Source organism: Pleurodeles waltl, chromosome 11 (assembly GCF_031143425.1).
Source record: "Pleurodeles waltl isolate 20211129_DDA chromosome 11, aPleWal1.hap1.20221129, whole genome shotgun sequence".
Classification (NCBI taxonomy): domain Eukaryota; kingdom Metazoa; phylum Chordata; class Amphibia; order Caudata; family Salamandridae; genus Pleurodeles; species Pleurodeles waltl.
In genome coordinates, this window is record NC_090450.1 from 843645974 (window position 1) to 843666776 (window position 20803).

Here is a 20803-nt window from a genome sequence, read left to right on the forward strand (position 1 = left end):
TGAACATTGTCAAACACTCACCCCCAGTCATAGATCTGGGTTTAATCCATCGTTCTTTTGCTCACCATGCCACCCCAGTTTGGACCCAGCCATATGCAAATCAGTCTTGACCCTGTTCCTCATGGGAACAGTCCAGACTGAACTGCCAAGCCAGGTCCTCACTGGACCGGAAACAAGCATCCTGGGACCGGTTTCGGGGTTTCACCCCTCATCAGCCAGGTTAGCTTGAATCCAGTGGCATGGGAAGCACGGGACCCACGTCTGGGCATACCCTTCCCACTTAGAGTGACAAAGCAAAAACAACAAGTGATGGACGGAATGCTGAACATTGTCAAACACTCACCCCCAGTCATAGATCTGGGTTTAATCCATCGTTCTTTTGCTCACCATGCCACCCCAGTTTGGACCCACGCATATGCAAATCAGTCTTGACCCTGTTCCTCATGGGAACAGTCCAGACCGAACTGCCAAGCCAGATCCTCACTGGACCGGAAACAAGCAACAGTATAAGCTGCCTACCACTGCCTACCACTGCAGTGATGGCTGTCAAAATTCCGTTGTCGCGGCTACCCTCCGTCCGCCAAATTATGACCACTGCCGGACTTCCGCCACAAGAAGGGCAGAAATTTGGCTATGGCCATACTGGCGGTAGTAAGGTGGCGCTGCTACCACCAGCCCTCACACGCCAGTAGACCGCCGCCAGCCGTATCATGACACATGACACGGCCAGGCGGTGTTCTGCTGGTGGGCCCTGCTGGCAGTAGCAGCACCCTGTCCCGTTCCCTGTCGGAAGACCCCCTGGATGCTGGCTTCTGACAGGGCCAAGGGGTGAGGGTTGTTGTGTGTGTGTGTGGGGTTGTGTGCATGAATGTGTGAGTGTGTGCATGTATGCGACTGGTTGTGTAGTGTTGTTTGCATGGGTGTAGGTATGTGTGAGAATGCGTGTACAAATGGAAATGTGAATGCGTGTCTGCATGTCAGTGTGAATGTGTGTATGGATGTGTGCGAGAATGAATGGATGCATGCATGAATGAATGCATGTATGTCAGTGTGAGTGAGTGTGTGTATGCGTCGTGCATGTCTGCGAGTCTGTGCGTGTATGGGGGTGGAGGATCGGAAGGGGGAGTGTGGATGGAGGGGGGCGGGGTGGAGTGTGGGGAGTGTTTGGGGGGTGGGTGAGCCTCCTACCAGTGACAGGGAATTTGTTCCCTGTTACTGGTAAGGCCTACTGCCAATGTTTTCGTGGTGTTGCGAATGCCAAGAAAAACATGGCGATACGCAGGCTCATAATGCCGCCGGCGGTACAATAGCGGCCGCTGGGCTGGTGATTGTTATTTCCATCCTGACGGCTGCTACCGACATGGTGGCAGGAATGGTAAAGTGGCAGGTTGGCTGCGGCCAACCCACCAATGTTATAATGTGACGGTATGTACCACCAGTCTGTTGCCGGAATTACCGCCACATTATCACCTACCGCCGGGGTCGTAATGACCCCCATTATTTTTTTTGCTAAGGTGGCAGGGCAAAAACTTTCACATGACTGATTCTTACCTGGGCCTAGTTGGTGGTGCTGAGAATGTTCTAGGCACCACCATGACATTCTTATTCAGCAATGGTTTTCTTAAGCAGAACTTCCACTGGCTGATTGCTGGTTCTCCCCACTTGATCTACAAGTAATGATGGACTGGATTCTAAATTTTTCCAAGTGACGAATGTTATTCAGGAAGTTTCTTTCTGTTTCTTCTCTATCATGTGGGCTTGTTTTAACTACTATTTACTTGCTTAACAATCAAATGCCTGTTTTTATTTGTTTTTGTTTGCTGGTGTCCCGAAAGGTTCTGCGGTGCTACCTCGGAATTGATACAGCTAGTGACACAGTGCTGAATCACATCTGTGTGGCTTTCACTTTCTTTTTTCTTTTTTTGGTCCTGATATAGTACCACAAGAACCAGCAGTTAAAACAAATTATGCTGATAACTATTCAGGGATCAGTTGTTAACCTTTGCCCTCACAGACACAAATAAGTTAGGTATCTAGTTTTTAGTGAAGTGTTTGCAGTTTGTTGGTGTAATGGTAGCACAGTCTCTTGATAGTGAGGTACCAGTAACTCATAGCAAAAATACAACAAATTTGTTGATGTAATTGTATTCAGGCATTCTCTGCTCAGTTTAGTTTTTTCTTTAGGTGTGAACTATTGTGGGCATTGAAGTAATAAAATGGTGCCTAGAGAAGAGCACAGAGGAGATGAAGAGCACCAGGATGATTAGGATAAATATAGAGTTATTCCCAGCCCATTATTAGGGAGTTTGTTTTCAATTCCTCCAGGAGAGAAGAAAGTATCAGCAAAGGCGATAACATGCAACCTCTGCCAATGAAAATCTTCAATGGGTTCCAAAAAAACAATGCTTATTCAGGACATTTGGAATGAGAGGTGTAAACACAAAAATTTAATTAAAACTTTAAAAATGTAGATCTCTGGATTTTTGTTGTTTTGGTGCCACTTTGTTCATTAACATGTTCTCTATTTATGTATGTTGTAAAGTGTTCTTATTGCATTGTGTTTTTAATCTTTTAACTGTTTTGGTATCTCTAAATGCTTTACACATTCTTTTAAATTAAGTCTGTCCGCTCTGTTCCATAGCTTCCAGCTTTTGAGCTTACGTTTTAATGACTGAAACTTTCACTGGACCTATAAAGAATAGTGACATTAATACTTGTGGTGGACCATGGTGGACACTGTAGCTATACATATATTGTGTATGCCAGAGTGGTTGGAGGTTGGGGGGTAATTGAGGTCAGAAACCATTTCTACTTTAGCAGAACTCTTGGAGTAACATCGAGGAGAAGCATACCTAATTGTAGCTGGTGATTTCAGCTCTACCTTTGAACCCCTTGATGTGGATGACACTTTATTGGGGATAGATGAAGATATTATTTGGAGATTACTGCAGCTTGACTTTCCCCGATGTGTAAAGGGACGCAGGTAGCCCTTTAGTTAAAGGCACTCACATTAGTGTATGAGCTAAGAGCTGCAAATGGGAGACCAGATTTTGATTGGATGGGGGCTAGTACTTTTTATAATCCACCCCACTCAAATTGCACTGATTATATTCTAATTGATTTATATCTCTGGCCACTTCTTAGTGACATGATTGTAAAACAGAAGGCAGAAAGTGATCACAATCCTTTGTGCTTCACAATGAACTCTTTTCTTCCCAAGTATAGTGAGTCAACACCTACTCACAGCTAGTACTAGGGAGATCTACCCTACAAATTACTCCCATCATCTTCAATGGTCACTGATTGTTTACCACTGATCTATAGTTTGAACTAACTGAGATGAATGATTGTACTTAAAGTAGCCGAGGACCATTTATCTTTTCTGATATCCACCTGCAATTTTTCAATAAAATGTTATTGTATTTTATTATACCAGTTAAAAGCTCGAGAAATGTTAAATCAAAACCAAAACCTGGTATAATGAGAAGTGCAGCTAGGCGAGGCACTTAAATCCAAGGACATCATTCATATACATCATGCCAGAAAAGCCTACAAGTTAGCACAGGTTTGTGGGGAGTGGGATAATGCAAGATGGCAAGACCTGAAAGAGGCTTGCCACATTAAGGATTCAACCAAATTTTGAGCCCTAGTCAAATGGGACAGAGAGGGCCATCCATCTTCTGGCTCCAACTTTGTAGCTCCTTATACATGGGTGAATCATTTTCAACCTTATATTCATCACCCGAGCCCAAACCACCAGTAAATGACCACGTGACTGACCTGCTCTTAGATAGCCCTCTTGCACCACAGGAACATATTTTTGAATTGGAAGAAGTCAGCCTTCCTTTGCATGTGGCAACTAGAGGTAGGGCCTCGGGCCCTCGTAGCATTCCTGCTGATTTACTTATACGGGATAGGGAAAATTGGTCCAGGTGTTTTATAACCCTGATCGATGCCTTTTTAGGGGGGGCCCATATTCCAGAATCCTGGAAAGGAGCCAAACTTATTCCTATCCACAAGAAAGGTGATAAAGCAACTACAGGCCACTCAGTTTAATAGATTGTGCTCAGAAAATCTGTGTTCACTGTTAATTGGATAGAATTCAGGAGTGGATAGACGAGAATGATATCTTGACTCCCTTCCAGGCTGGATTCCGCAAGTGAATAAGCACTATGGACCTCATCTTTCACTTCCTATTATCATACTGGAAGATGGTCGTGATCAACTAAGGTAGCTTGTAAGTTGCCTTCTTTGTTTTTAAATCGGTCTTGTATGGACATGCCAATGACCCTCTTGACCATTTTTATCCACATGCAAGAGGACAATTATGCAGTTTCCTTGGAGGCACCAAGGGCAATTAACTGTGCGATTTCCCACCCAAAAGGTATTTGTCAAGGTTGTGGGATGGCCCCCACATTATTCTTGCTATTTCTAAATGATATTGTGCAACATTTTGCTAGCTTTCCAACTGATGCATCTTTGTTAGCCAGCACTAACATTCCAATTCTATTGTTTGCTGACAACACTCTTTTGATTTTGAAAAGACCCCTTGGCCTGCAGCAAGTAAATCCCAGGGACTTGAGATTAACATGGCCAAAACAAAATTTATGACACTACAGAACCGTAAAACATTCAAGTGTAGATTAGAGTTGGGGGGCACCCAGTTAGAGAGGGTGGATATTCTCACATACCTGGGGTTACCCTATCTTCAAATCTTGTATGGAAACCCCAAATGGCACTCTCCTCACTTAAATTAAAACAAATAGCAGGTGCCATATTAGAAGAGCATAGCTTCTCTAACCCCAAACCTATTGCCCCGGCCCTAACAATTAATGATGCTAAAGAATTAGGTTTGGCCCTTTATGGGGCAGAACTCTGGGGCTTTTTGGATCTAACATCCCTGGCAAGTTCAGAGAACAAATTTCTAAGAAGTTTGACTCATCTTCCAGTTAGCACCCCTCAACTTCCATTGATGCTTGACATGGGCAAGTATTCAGTTGTAGAGAAGTCCAGACTTAGGCAGCTTTTGTTTTGGAGAAGGCTTTGGTCCCAACCAGAACTGGGCCCATATAGGCTGGTGCTAAAGGATATCTTAGAGGCAGACACTTATAATAAAGACCCTTCTATTGGTCTTTATAGTATATAGGATAATCCTTCTTCTGCCAAATCTGTCACAGTGATTGGCCCTCAGGAGACACTATTGGCTCTAGGTTAGACAACTAGACATCGCCTCTGCTACTAACTCTTCTCTTACTGCAAATTTTTTGGATTTCAAAGCAAACTGGCTTTTGGAGCTGTATTGGGATGCCATTACAGTCCAACTGGATAGGAGGCTTTACTTATAATTCAGGGTTGGTACTGTTCCCCTAAAGGCTTTCACCAGCAAATGGTCACTGACATCTGACCATTTTTGTCCTATATGTCAATACTCCTTCTAAAAGGTGGATTAAACCTCTCTGCAAGCTTTTAGGAACTCATAGTTCTACTGCCCTGGGGATTTTAAGATCAGACTCAAATTTAACATATGTCTATACCTTTTCAAAATTTGGCGTGGGTGTGGATGATTAGGAAAAGCTGTCTGAAAGGAGATTTGTCTTAAGTTTGTAATTTATACTATCGTCTGAAATTGACATTGTATTAAATTGAGTGGTAATTGGTTTTACTTTTTAGCTATTCCATTTTAAATAACTTAGGGCCATATGTAAAAACACTTTTTCCCATAGACACAGAATGGGGAAAAACCTTTGCTACATCTGGCCCTTATTCTCATACGTGGTTTCGTCTTCTTTATAGGTTCTTTTTATTTTTTGTCTGTTGTGAATTTTGTTTAAATATCTTATTTTAGTTTTTATAAAATGTAATTGGTAGTCTTACTATCGCCCCATGTGATAATTATTTATTTGTATGTTTTACTTGTGGTTTATGTATCTGTTTTGCTTTGCCTATTTATGCTTTTATGACTACATTTGTTGAATAAAGCTTACTTGATTGATTTCATTGACTTGAGAGGGCTCCTGTACACCTCAACAAATAATTCACATTCCACAAGAAAACAATGAAATGATTGTCCTACCATTCAATACAATACTGCCAAGAGAAGGTGTAACAAAGATGAGGAAGTGTCAACCTCACCAACTCCACTCAAGACTCTCCAGTCAATAAACTTTTAGTGGAAGTTATTCACCACACTCTCCCCCAAGACACCAATCTGTTATATCTGGATATAGCTTTGTATTGCACTAAGGGCCATAGTTATACTTTTTGATGCAAACCAGTGCCGCTGGCTAATGCCATTCCTGCGGGCCATGCGGGCACCTTATTTAAGGATTGACGTTAGCCGGCACTGCGGGCTGGTCAAGGTTAAAAAAAAAAGACTCTAACCAGGCAGCGCCGGCGTAGGGGAAAATGGGGGTTGTGCGTCAAAAAGTGGTCAGGTTTGAGGCAAAAATCATGGCTCAAACCGGACCTGCACCATTTTTTGAAGCACAACCCCCATTGAAATGACTCCTCTCTCAGCAAAGACAGGAGTCATGCCCCCTTGCCCAGTGGCCATGCCCAGGGGACTTCTGTCCCCTGGGCGTGGTCATTGGGCACAGTGGCATGTAGTGGGGCCCAAATTAGGCCCCCCCTACGCCACTTAGAATTTTTTTTTAAATACTTATCTAAACTTACCTGTACTTACCTGGGATGGTTCCCCCATCCATGGGTTTCCTCCAGGGGTGGGAGAGGGTGGCAGAGGGTGTCCCTGGGTGCAGGGGAGGGCACCTGTGGACTGCTTCCATGGTCAGAGACCATGGAAGTGAGCCCACAGGGCCTTTAACACCTGCCCTCACCCAGGTGTTTTTTAAGACCCGCCCCTTCCTGTGCGTCCAAATGATGTGAGAGTAAAAATAAGGTGCACAGGCATTAAAGTCATTTTTTGGTCGGGAACGCCTACCTTGCATGTCATTAATGCAAGGTGGTTTCCTGCATCCAAAAAAGGATGCACACAGAGGATTTTTTTACATCTGCGGGGTCGGGCGTCAAAGCATAAATATGAGGCAAGGTTTGCGCCAAATGTGCGTCAACATTTTTTAACACATTCGGCGCAGAGTATAAATCTGTCCCTTAATGTGCTAAAAGAATCTCTTTTGGGGAACAGAGAACAACAGTTTGAGGCTAATTGAACCTGCTCACAAAGCAAACTGCAAAAAACATGTTTTTATTTTTATTTTTTTAATTCAAGTTTAGATGGCCTGCTTTCTAGATTTTTAACTAACATTTTTTTTAACTAGATTATTCCTGCAGTACCAAAATGGCTGAAGAGAGAAAAAGCTCCCTGAGTCATTCAAAAGGCCCTATTTTCGGAATTTTCATGGAACCACATCTTGCCATGAAACTGATGGAGTTTTATAACAATGTTCAATTGAGTAGGAAAGATATTCATCCCTAGCACAGAAAACAACCTGATGCTCTTGTTATAAATGTTGATTTTCTCTGCATTCTTTTATCACCATAGTTTCTAGGTATAGAGGCCACACATAGAGGAAGCAGGAGTCTGAGCAGAATTGTTAAATTTGGCACATGGCTTTATGACGAGCACTAAGGGCCTCATTACGAGTTTGGCGATTGGACCACCAGACCGCCATAGTGGTTGTCCTAAAAACACTGCCATGCTGGCAGTCTTCCAGAGTGCCCTATGATGATTGAAGCAGGCAGGACCGCCAAATAAAAAAGCCAGATCGGCAGCGGCACAGAGTCCCAGAAATAGGCGGTCTGACCTCCAGCTCTGACAGCACCATGACCAACCACTGACCGTATTACAAGTCCAAAGTCGCAATGACTGACACCTGTGTCAGTCAGCCAATGGCATTCTGAAACATAGTAATTCACACCACCAAAGTAATACACAGTGGCACATTGAATGGATTTGAAAATAACACAACTGACACTCATTGCCACACCGGACACACCTGCAAATGACATTATAAAACGCACCCCTTCACATACCACAATCCTTTGCATTTACACTGAAAAACACTGAAGCCAGAGAAAATTATTTACCACGCAGCACAGATAGTAGGCACACTTTTTTCTCACCATCTCTTTTCACACCCAGCATACACTTTTCTCCAGTCACACCCTTATGTGCTCCCCTCTTTAGTAAGTCACTGTCACAATTTTTTTTTTTAACCACCATGTGACATTCTAAAAATCCAAGTTTTTCTCAGGATGTGTTGAGAGTCATGGTGGGTGAAATCATAAAAGTAGAGCCACAATTGATTGGAGGAGTCCAGCACACTCCTCTCAGTAGGAAAATGGAAATATGGGACAGGATATCGGACAGAGTGAATACTGTAGGCACCACTCCGCACACAAAAGAGGACTTTAGGAAGAGGTGGAAAGACCTAAGGTGCAAGGCCTGTTCCCTGGTCTCCAGGCACAAGATACAGGCTAAGAAGACTGGTGGTGTCCCTCACAGTGCCCCATTACATCTCTTTCCCTGGGAGGAGAATGTCTTGCTTATCCTGCATCCTGAGGGTGTGACAGGAATATGTGGGGGAGTGGAGTCTGGTAAGTCACAACACAAAAAATGTCACCAAAATGCTATGTCATGCATACCCATTGCTTACCTTTTGCCACTTTTACTGTCACTCCACTCACCAGCCCAGTGGTCAACTGTCCAAAGACCCCGGTTTGGCAACTCACACATGAAGTGTACTCATCTGAGAGGGGATAAAAATGTTATAGTGTGTGTAGTACAGGGAGTTACATGACTGCAACCCCCAGGAGGCACTGTTACTGTTACCCAAACAGTCAGCCCAGAGTTTCCTTCACCAAATGCCCTTGTTTGTTAATTCCCAACTGACATGTACTCACCTGGGAGGATAAGATTTGTCAAATGTGTGTTGTAAAAGCACTGACATGACTACAACTCCCAGGAGGTACTGTTGTAATGACTCCAACCACCAGCACAGTGTCCGCTTCTCCAAATACTCTTGTTTGTGAACACACAATAGAAGTTTACTCACATGGGAGGATACCATGGGCCAACTGTTGGGAAGTAGAGGGAGTGACATGACTGTAAATCCCAATAGGCCCTGTTTCTCAAAAACCAAACACCAGTCCAGTGCTCGCTTGTCCAAATACACCTGTCAGTGAACTCTCAAATTAAGTTTACACATCTGTGAGACTACCATTTGTCACGTGTGTGTAGTAGAGAGTGTGACATGACTGCAAAGCCCAAAAGGCACTGTTTCAGTCACTCCAAACACCAGCACAGTGTTCACTTGCCCATATACCTTTGGTTTGTCAACTCACAAATGAAGTGTACTCTCCTGGAGGGACAACATATGGATGGTGTACATAGCAAAGGGATTGATATGAAAGCAAATCCCAGGAGGCTCTGATACTGTTGCCCCAACCCCCAGCAGTTTCCTCCTCTCACAATACCTGTGTTTGGTAACTCCCAAATGAAGTTTACCCACCTGGGAGGATGACATATGTATAGTGCGTGTAGTGGAGCGAGTGAGATGACTGCAAATCACAGGAGGCACTATTTCCATAACCCCAAACTCCAGCATAGTATTCCCCTTGTCCAAATACCCCTGTTTCTCAACTCCCAAATGAAGTTTACTCACCTGGGGGATGGCATATGTATAGTGTGTCCAGTGGAGGGAATGGCATGACTGTAGATCCCAGGAGACACTGTTTCCATAACCCCAAATACCAGAATAGTGTTCTTTTGTTCAAATACCCCAGTTTCTCAACTACCTAATGAGGTTTACTCACCTGGGAAGAGGACATTGGTCAAGTGTGTGAAGTATATAGAATGGCCTGACCTCAACTCACAGGAGGCACTGATTCCCGGACTTCATACAACAGCTACAGTGTACATTCAGTCAAAGAGCCCAGATTGGCAAATCACAACGTACATTTAATCAGTTGAGAGGATACCATTTGTAAAGTGTGTGTAGTAGAGGGAGTAACCTGACTGTTATGGGCAGGAGGCTCTGTATCCCTCACTCCTGACACAAGCTCAGGGTCCATATGCCCAAACAGCCATGTCTATGAAATCCCAATTGAAGTTCTCTCCCGTGGGAGGATACCATATGGAAAATGGTGGGAAGTAGAGTGAGCGACCAGAATGCAAATCCCAATTGGCCCTGTTTACCTAAATCCAACAACAAAACCTGTTTCACATGCCAAAATACATCTAGTAGCTAACTCCCAAATGAATTCCACACACCTGGGAGGATGAAAATTGTCAAGTGTGTGCAGTAGATACTGTGGTATGACTGTAATGCCCAGGAATCACTGTTTCCCCAACTCAAAACACCACACCAGTTGTTATTTGATCAAATACCCTTGCCTGCTACGTCACAGTTGAGGTGTACTCATCCAGGAGAGACCAGGATACAGATCATGCCCATCTCTGAGATGTCTCTGGTTACCTATCTCCCTCTTGACCTGCTAACCCAAAATGTAACTATCAAGGACAAGAGGGACACCTTACTCAGCGTGCAAAACAATGATCCCTAAGCCTCAAGATGCATCACCAGAATGGTATTGGCAGCAGCCACATTAGCAATGAGGTAACCACATGATGAGTTCTGCCACCTATACAACAAACTCCTGGGTCTGCCTGCATCACATTAGACTAGGCCTCAAAATGGGCCAAAAACCTATCTTGCTTGGCCCTTGTTTATCCTGCACTGTTGGCAAGTTGACATTCTCAGTACATCCCCCAAGGGACAATCTTTTGCACATCTCAGCTGCTGTTTCAGGCAAGGAAATCTGACAATGCTCCATAAATGTCATGTGAATACAACCACTACCATGTATACCTGTCATAATATGATTACCCCCAAATCAAAGATTTACAAGGTCTTTGTGAAATGTCATTGTAAAGTGTTAGAGGTAGATGTCACAATACAACCAATAACATTGTATCTTTTACAGCAACAGGTTGAGCTGCCACTAACCACATAGAGGCCACTGAAGAGACTGCCACTACCCCCTGGATCTGAACATGGAGGACGGTTCTGGCCCATCTGGGCAACCTGGCCAGACACCATCATTGAGCCTCATTGTGGCCACATCAACACCTCTCAGCCTGGTTGCCTCTACATCACGGGAAACTATGCGCCCCCTAACCTGTGTCCCTAGCACAGTCTCAACCATCTTGTGCCCCCCAGTTCAGGATCCTGAGGAGCAACACAACACTTCTGACAATGATGGGTCAGGGACCAGTGAGAGAGGGCACGCTGTGGCAAGGGGACATGACCGTGGGGGTAGGGGTGTGGGAGCGATGCTGTGGGCCAATGGGGTGAGGCCAATGGGGCCAACTTTGGCCAGAACACCATCAGCCATGTCTTGGGGGTCTATTAGAAGTAGGAAAATGAAACAGCTGCAGAGGGACTTCCATCAGGAAATGCGTGAACAGTGGGAGGCTGACATTACCAATATGGCCTCCCTAGCAGGGGTTATGAGGGACATTATAACCACCCTGATCAGGGATCAACAACAACCCTCTACCCCTTTCCTTGGCACACCTACACCTGTCCCTTCATCAGTGCCAACCACTGGAAGGGAGGCCCTGTCAGGAAAAGAACCCACCCCAGATACCCCTGTCTTTATGGCAGCAACCCCCCCATCACAAGCGGGGACGTCTAGCTAAGAACCCAGGAGATGCAGATAGAAAGAGACCCAAAACTGCCAGCAAGTGATGTCTTCCAAAATGATCTTCGTTTTGTGCCACATTTTGACTCTGTTGACTGTTCTTAAACTACCTTCCATTTCCAATGGAAAAATACACTGAGCTTTGGACTTCCATTTGTGTGGCATCTACACCAATGATTTCAGCCACCATGACTGTCCCCTTCACTCTTATGCCCCAATGTATATTCTGCACAAATTTAAAATAAATTCAACTATCACAAAGTAATTGTCTGCTTGCTTCTGTTTCACATTTTGATATGTATAAATGTAAGACCATGTGAAGCAAATGAGGCAAGGCGGGATATGTTACAGGTACAGTGTACTGTTAAGGATTACTACCAACACACACAAACACACTGCAACGAGTGTCTGGTCATGTCAAACATGTTATTCCACTGTACAGCACATAGGCTGTGAAATGCCTGGCCTGTCATAGCCAAGAATGTCTGACTCATATTGAGTCAAGGTGCACATACCAAGGTACTACCCCCTAGACCACAACAGCATGGGCCTTGTCAGACATTGTCCTGCAGAATAGGCAAACATAAAAGTGGATGGGGTCACCAGCTTGAGCCTTATTACATACCACACCAGAGTAATCCAACATCATATAAACCAAAGTACAGACACGGGGCAGTACAACATTATCCAGTGGCCATGCTTCTGGTGGTATGACACAAACATGTCAGTGTTGTGGCAGAGGCACTATGGTCTGCAATGATGAAACACATCTACAGCTACATACAGATTATACAAGAAGAGGGTTTAGCCAATGAGAAGGGTGATTGCCTTGCTCACAATTCACGACTACATATTGCATGCCCATATGATGACACATGATGCAATTGGCCCAACACAGTAAAGTAAACAAGTACAATGTGCATGTTGGACCTTCCACCCAAACACTGTTCAAGCTGCCTTGGTCTTACACACCCCAAATCTGTGACCTACATTACCTGGGGCAATCCATGTCTTTTTCATTTGTCAGAACGGCTTTAGATAGCTGCCAATGTCGCATCTCTGAAATGCACACATGAGGATGTCATGGTGAAGGTACCTGTACAAAGGCAAAACAAGGAGTATGGACCTGAAAACTTACCTATTACATTAAATCATATTGCAAGCATCTGGAAATGGAATAACATTGCAATGAGACTGTCGCAAACAAAGCAGCATCATTGAGGTGGGCATATTTCAAAGGCTAACTCATCAAGCACCCTTTTTACTGAACATTGCAGGGTATCAACTCCTAGTTGTTGCCAAAACACTCAATTCCACACATCATCAGATCTACAGTACTCTGTACAGTCATGGCATCACCTGACATACTTGCACTCATGAACCTCTTCAAACATGTGATAGAAGTATGAGATCTACTTGACCTTATCGCCCCGGCCTTTTCTTCTTCAAGGAGACCTGGTAACCGCCACCTCAGCCCCAGACATCACCACTGCCATTCCCGATGACTACAAGATTATCCATAAAGACATCAACCGACCAGGAGCAGGCATCTCCATCATCCTCAAAAACACACTTCGCCTCACAGCCAGCATCGGTGTCCAAACCCTGTCACTGAACACCTACACTTTCAGCTTCAGACCAATCCAATCACTACCCCCAGCAGTACCCTCATCCACAGACCCCTTGGACCCTGCCCCTCTTTCAGCAAAGCCCTGCCCAATCTCATCACTCCCCAGGCCCTCACCTCAACGGACTACATCATCCTCAACTTTCATCTTCTCAACCGCAGTGACCCGAACACCTTATCCCTCACGGAGAACCTTGCCACCCTCAGGCTTAAACAACTGGTCCACCTCAGCACACCCTCAGCAGGACACACTCTGAACTCCACTGAACTGACCACCCTTGAGTCCATTTTTCCTTCACCATTAACACCGAACGTCATCACACCCACTCCTCCCCCTGCAGGAACTGGAGCAAGGTCACCAAAGCCCAGCTCACTTCCGCATTTCGCAACTCCCCACCACCAGACACCACAGACACCAACGCCTCAGCCCACAACCTCCACCAATGGGTCACCGACTGCGCCAACACTCTAGCCCCCCTAAGGAAACCTGCCGGCAATGAACACCAAGGAAACCCAGCTGGTTCTTCTCCGACCTCCAAAAATCAAAGCACACCTGCAGATGACTTGAGAGGAAGTGGAGAAGCAGCAACAGCATAACAGACCACAAAGCCTTCAAAGACACCATCACATTGCACCACCAGCTCATCAGATCAACTAGAAAATCAATCATTCAGGAGCGCATCAATGACAAAGCACACAACAGCAAGGAACTCTTCACCATAGTCAAAGAATTTTTCAAAACTTGGCACGGATACCTCAGACATCCCTCCCTACCAAATTCTCTGCAACACCTTTGCCACCTTCTTTCACTGACAAATCCAGGGCATCTATGAAAGATGCACCAGTCAAGAAACACCTCTCCGCCCTCCAGCTCCACCATGGACTCTAACCCGTCGCCTGACCCTGATCCACTGGACACCCCAGAAGACACCCAGAAGCTCATGAGTTCTATCCACTCCAGGGCACCGTCGGACCCATGCCCACACCACATTTTCAACTCAGCAGGCACCAAGAGACTTTCACCTTCCCGGATGACAGGAAACACGTGGAGACAAACCAGCTACTAAAGAAACCCTTCACAGACCCGACAGTGCTGAAAAACTACAGACCAATCTCACTGCTCCCTTTCTCAGCCAAGGTAATCAAAAAAGCGATCAACCCAGAGCTCACTGAGCTAATAGAAACAGACCACATCCTAGATCCCTCTTAATCCGGATTCAGGAGCAACCACAGCACTGAAACTGCATTCCTAGCAGCCACAGATGACATTCACAGCCTATTGGACCATGGCAAAACAGCTGCCCTTAGCCTCCTCGACCTCTCTGCTGCGTTTGACACTGTTTCCCCCACCACCTTATGCACCAGACTATATGAAGCCAGCATCTGCACAAGGCCCTGGAGTGGGTCGGCTCCTACCTCACCAGCCGATCCCAGAGAGTCAGGCTCCCACAGTTTTCCTCAAACCCGATGGTAACCAGCTGGAGAGTCCCCCAGGGCTCATCTCTGAGCCGCACCCTTTTCAATGTTTACATGACCCTGCTCACTGAGATCGTCAGACAGCACAGGCTAAACATCATCTCATATGCTCGCGATACACAGATAATTATTTCTCTGACCAACAAATCATCAACATCCAAAAGCAACTTTCACAGCCGAATGAAGGTACTCGCCAACTGGATGACAGACAGCTGCCTCAAGCTCAACTCAGAAAACAGAGAGCTCCTCATAGGACATATGTGGAATGAGCCAATCACTTCATTATTGTTCACCATACATTAAACAAACACTCAGAACAGATGTGACTTACCAACCTGCCTGGCCCTCTCTGGGTACAGTTGTGACATCAGCTGAGGTATGGTGCTATTCTTCATTATGAAGGAATAATGTGCTGAACCTGGATAACAGGCACATGCCTGTGAAATGTACAGATCCGCCAAACATACAGATTGCACATTGGTGGAATGATATTCTTTCTGTAATGGAAGACTTGTTAATTGGCCTGCGGTGGGACCAATCCAACATGTGTGCCAACAATGGCCCCCACCACATGTGGGTTACATGCAAAACTATAAAAGTCAGTCTGCACATGGGCTAAATCCTCAAGTCGGGGAAACTGGATGTAGCTGTCCAGGAGTTTCAACTTTTGCTATGTATGACAAAACTTGATTTCTAACATTAGGCAGTGTGTTCACAGCAACATACATTATGAATGTCAATAATATCATGTGACAAGGCATTTCTGAATGGATGGACATGGCAACCAGTAGGCATAACAGCTGCAAATAACACAGCTGTCACATGTGGCACCCATAGTTTTCCACACATGTGTCCCCAACATGTACATGGACCAAACTCAAAGATTTTCAAAACAATTGCTACTTGAAATGTGACTCGATATCCCTACCACCAAAAAAAAACATTGGTGGGATGGACTGTGCCCCACTGCTAAATGCCATCTGTACCCTGCAAAATACTTCAATGGTGTTTGAGTAGTAGGATCTACATGACAAGACAGGATAAGCATGTCTGTGTGATTAAATATACATTTTTGCATGTGTGACGCAGTTCATAAAGCCCAATACGGCATTTCAGGCTGCCAAAATGGCAGCTGCCTGACCTACTCCATTGGATATTAGGAACAGCCTGTGACCACTGGCGGACGTCGTCATGGTGGTAGGTGGTTGCAACTGCGGCAGACACAGTCATAGGCTAACGTTGTTGCCAGTGGCAGTCGAGGGTCAATGGCTGTGTCTGCCAATGGTTATGATTGCGTATGTGGCAGAGGTGACCACAATGTTGTACAAATTCATTCACTTCATACCTGACACTGCTGCCAGCAAGACCTCCACAACCTGAGCTACTTTGTACGACCTCTGGGAGCTATCATGCCACACCCAACAGGTGATAGGGCCCCTGCCTTCTCTTCAGAGGAGCTGGAGAGGCTAGTTACAGAGGTCCTACCCCTGAATGAACAGTTCTATGGTTCACCAGAGGAGCAGGTAAGTACCTCATGTGCACAATTTTCTCTGTACTTAACCATCCTTTCACTCCTCACAGGCTAGAATGTGAACCTGTGTGCCAGTTCACCTACTAATGTGCCTGTTGTTGCAGTCTGTGTGGCATAAATGAGAGTGACAATGTACAGGTATTGGTAGCCAGTACCATATGTTAAGTTCAGTCACATTGTGTTGTATGAGGTTGTTGGGCTCCTAAATCCATCTTGTATTGGATGCACATAACTAGGTGAGGAGACATTACTGCAATCCACTGACATCTCTTTCCTTCTGATTGTTGCAAACGTCAGAAAACATCTCTGTGTATGACAGCATGAGATGAATATGCATGTGAAATGAGTCAGTTGAGAATAATGTGAGCAATGTGTATGGTGCCACAGATTTCTGAACACATCTGCCCTCGCTAAACTATTGTGTGGAAGGCATATCATGAGTCACTCTGCCCTTCAGGCTGCCACACACTCAATATGCCAAATTGCTATTGTCTGCCTGATGTACTGTCATGCATGGAAGTGATGTAAATGAAGGGTCATGTAAATTCTGTCGTCTCAGCCTGCAGAGACCAGGTCCTGTCACATGTACCTCCCTGCCAGTATGGGACCTAGTCCATGCTGGGGTAGAGTCACTGTGGCTATGCAACTCTGGTACCGTGCCCACTCCTTGTACCCGAGCAGATCCTGTCATGTGTCAAATATGAGGCTCTGGTGGCAAATCCTGCCCAGAATGATTCTTTCCTTTGAGTATATTAGGAATTGGTACAGAGGTAAGTCATTAATCTAATCCATGTGTGCACTTAGCATCATTGTCAATGTGTGTGTTAGACTCTTGACAGGTCCCTTAATCCCACAGCTCTGTTGTGACCTTCCCATGGGTCATATTTGTCCTGTAGAGGCTTATTGCCCAAATGACAGTCCCACAGTGCAGACAGTTTGTTGATTCCTGCAGGCCATGATATGTGACTCAGTAGCTTGGTCACATACTAGAAACCATACAACACATGCCATTGTTTGTTGGATGCCATCTCTGTAGGAAGGACACATATGACCAAATGAGTGTTCAGTGGTACAGGTACATAGCACAGAATCCCATACCCTGAAGTGGCATGATTCTGCATTTGTTGTCACACATGTTCACACATGGACAGGGAAGACACTTTTTGGACCCACCTTACCTATCCCTTCATTGTTATTAATGTGTAAAGTTTGGGTTTGTATTGCTGCAGTTGCCTGCAGGGCCTGTATACAGAGAGTTTTTCTTACAGAGTGTGAATGTGGTCGTTCATTCATGTCTAAGGAGGTTACCACTCAGAAGCCACATATGTATGATGGGGTACACCACTCCAAAACATCCAATAAAACACAGTAAGCAGAAAGAGTCCAATACTGTTAAGTTAATAATGGTGCAAGACTTCTGTCAGTTTCTTTCCGAAGACTTTTATTGGCGTAAAGAACTTGTTACGACATAAAGATCATGAAAAAGAAGCAGCCAACGTGTTTCGCCCTATACAAATGGGCTTCTTCAGGGCTGCAAAGTAACATATAACCATAAAAAGGGGGATAATATAGCAACACAAGTAAGGTACCAAAAACACAACATATTAACATACAAAATGCTACTTTGCATACTTGTGACAGAACAGAATTGCTTTGTAAAGATACATCAATAATACAATAAGAAAGTATATAAATAATGTAATAATCTAGATCAATATAAAGTCATACATGATCAAAAGAACCGGCAAGGAGAAAAGATAAATACGAAGAATCAAAGATAAAGTCCAAGAAGTACAGCATGAAAAAGCGTGCAAAGAACGTGATGGAGCAAATTCTTCATAGAAAACAAGTGCACATGAAGTATTAAACGTTCAAAAAGAGAATCCCTCTGCCAAAAGTCAGAACTCCCATAAGTGATCACAAAGTAATATAGACTAGAGAAAAAAAAAATTAGGTAAAAAAAAATACCAAAGTAGTGTTCCAATTGAAACTAAAGTTATTTACGATGTGCAAGTGCACAAGGGCATATGGTAAGCCTAATAAGAAAAAAGAAGAAGCAAATGTCGATATATATGGTCAAAAACAGCAGCCACTAATCGCATTTCAACGAGACAAATGTACTGGGAATATTACATTATCCTCCCATGTAGCAAATTAAGTTAAGAAGAAACGGAAAAGGAGTTAAAAAAACAAGTATTAAATTTGTGTGTGCCAGTGATTAATTAAGGGACTAACATGAAGTATGTGTCCCCCAGTGCTGCCCGATCAAAATACATTGAATAGAAAACAAGCAGCACCCTCGAGGATAGATTCAAAGTGCTAGGTCTTGCCGCGCTCGTGAAAGGAGATATATCAACCTTACCTAAAAAATGTGTGTCAATAAGTTGCTGCGTGGCGATCCAAATGGTGTCAAAGGCCAGTAACCACAAGTAGAAACGGGCCGGGCCGTATGCCACCCATCCCGCTAATTGTATGTATACTCCTCGTTTGAGTTGGAGAGTTTGAAAAGGGGACGCCGAGTCCCGAAAATCCCGCCCTGGCCGGGAAGCTATTATAAACATGAACGACGGACTGTATTTAGCAGTCGTCGTGTTCGAGTCAGTTTCCTTGTTGTCAAAAACAACATCGACAAGAAATAAACAAAGGACTATGTGCGGCGGCCATCTTAGAGGTAGAAAAATGTTGAAGAAAGTATAAACCTGGTATCCACAGGGAATATGATCAAAGATCAACAATTAAAATACGAGAGAAAAAGAAAAGGAATTAAGTGAAAGGAGAAAAGGGGGTGGTGGAAATAAAGAAAAGGGAGAAAAGAAGGGGAAACAGTGGAAACCCAGGTAGAAGAAAGTGCATGATGATAAAAAGTGGTATATGAATAGGCGAGTATTAGCCCAAATAGAGCAGAAATACTGTTAGAGGATATCATACAAGGCAATAAAAATAAGAGACAGTACAAAATTCTTAATATTCAATGAGAAAACCTATTTACATGTTAATAAAGAATGAGAAAATTAAATAAGGTAATTGTGGATAGCTCCAACCCAAGCAAACAGAAAGGATACATTTTGCATTTTAAGTTATAACCATAGAAAAATACATAAATTAAGGTCTCATTATGCATGTCATGAATCAAGTGAATCAATTGGAAATGGCTCCAACATTCAATAATCAAATAGAATTACTATGAGAAAAAAAAACTATGAGAAAAATCACTATGAAGAGGCAATTTTGGATGAAAAACCTGTACAAAGATCTCAACAAACATGTCATTCAATAGTCAAATACAATAATTATGAAATGGTTGATGTGAAAGGGCAATTTTCAATAAAAACCTATACAAAGATCTCAAAAAACATGTCATAAAAAGATTCTAACATGGACAAATTCATGAGACAGTTTTTAAATAACTACCAAGTGCAAAAAGACCCCAAATGCTGTGGACAGGCAGTGTTATAATTAATAATGAAATTCGTGGTCTGTCTTGTGTCCCAGCTTAACTGCTTGAAAGCGGCATATCCAAGCTGCCTCCCTTTTGCGTAATTGCAGTTCCCTATTTCCTCCTCTGGGATTTTGTGGGATATGGTCAATCCCTTGGAACCAAGTCGAATCGTCATGAGGGTGAACCAATGCCATGTGTAATGTCAGTGGGTACCTGCTATCATTATTCTTAATGGCACGTACATGCTCCTGTATTCTGTGTTTGAGAGGTCTTATAGTGCTACCCACATATATTTTATTGCATGCGCACCCTAAAATATAAATCATAAATTTGGTGTTACAGTTAATGAAACTCTGGATAGTGTGAGTCCCAGTATTGTTGTAGCTAAAAGTACTGGATTTGTCCAGACCAAAAGCCCAAACGTTACATTCATGACATGTATAGAAACCTGAAGGTTTTGTGGAGAGCCATGTAGTTGCGTTAAGTGCAGGAACATAACTGGGGCAAAGATGGTCCCTAAGTGTCCTTTCTCTCCGATAGGTAATCTTAGGAGTTTTGTCGAGAAAACCTTTAAGTCCAGCCAAGTCAATTAGCAAGTGCTAATGGCGTTTGAGTATTTTATAAATACCCTGACTGTGGACTCTAGTCACAAAAGACAAATGTTCAGTACGTTTTGTGCTTCTACGAGGTTTTAAAATCAAAGTATCATTTCTTGGTGTACTCATAATGTGGTGTTCTGCTTTAGAAAGGGTCTTGTGATTATTACCTCTTTTGGTGAATCTCTGTTTGACAAGTCCAATTTGTTCTCAAAATTTGTCATCAGTACTGCAATGCGTCGCACGCGTGTCATCTCACCAAAGGGAATATTGTTAATTACAGAAGATGGATGTGCACTAGTCGCATGGAGAAGGCTGTTACAAGATGTGGATTTCCTGTACAGAACACTTTGTATAGATTTATGTTGTAAGAAAAAACTTATGTCCAAAAAGTCAATATTATCCTTACTGTAATGAAGACTGAGTTTTTTGTTGTAGGGATTATCATTGAGGAAGGCATGATACAGGATAAG

The 20803-nt window shown here is 43.8% G+C and overlaps 1 long non-coding RNA gene across 1 annotated transcript in view; it reads right to left on the reverse strand.

Annotated features, from left to right (window-relative positions):
• Window positions 1-18896, reverse strand: part of LOC138265078 (uncharacterized) — a 222008-nt gene extending 203112 nt beyond the window's left edge. The window contains exon 1 of the long non-coding RNA XR_011199305.1: window positions 18658-18896. This is a non-coding gene — a long non-coding RNA (uncharacterized lncRNA). The remainder of the gene's footprint in view (window positions 1-18657) is intronic.
• Window positions 18897-20803: the final 1907 nt, after the last annotated feature.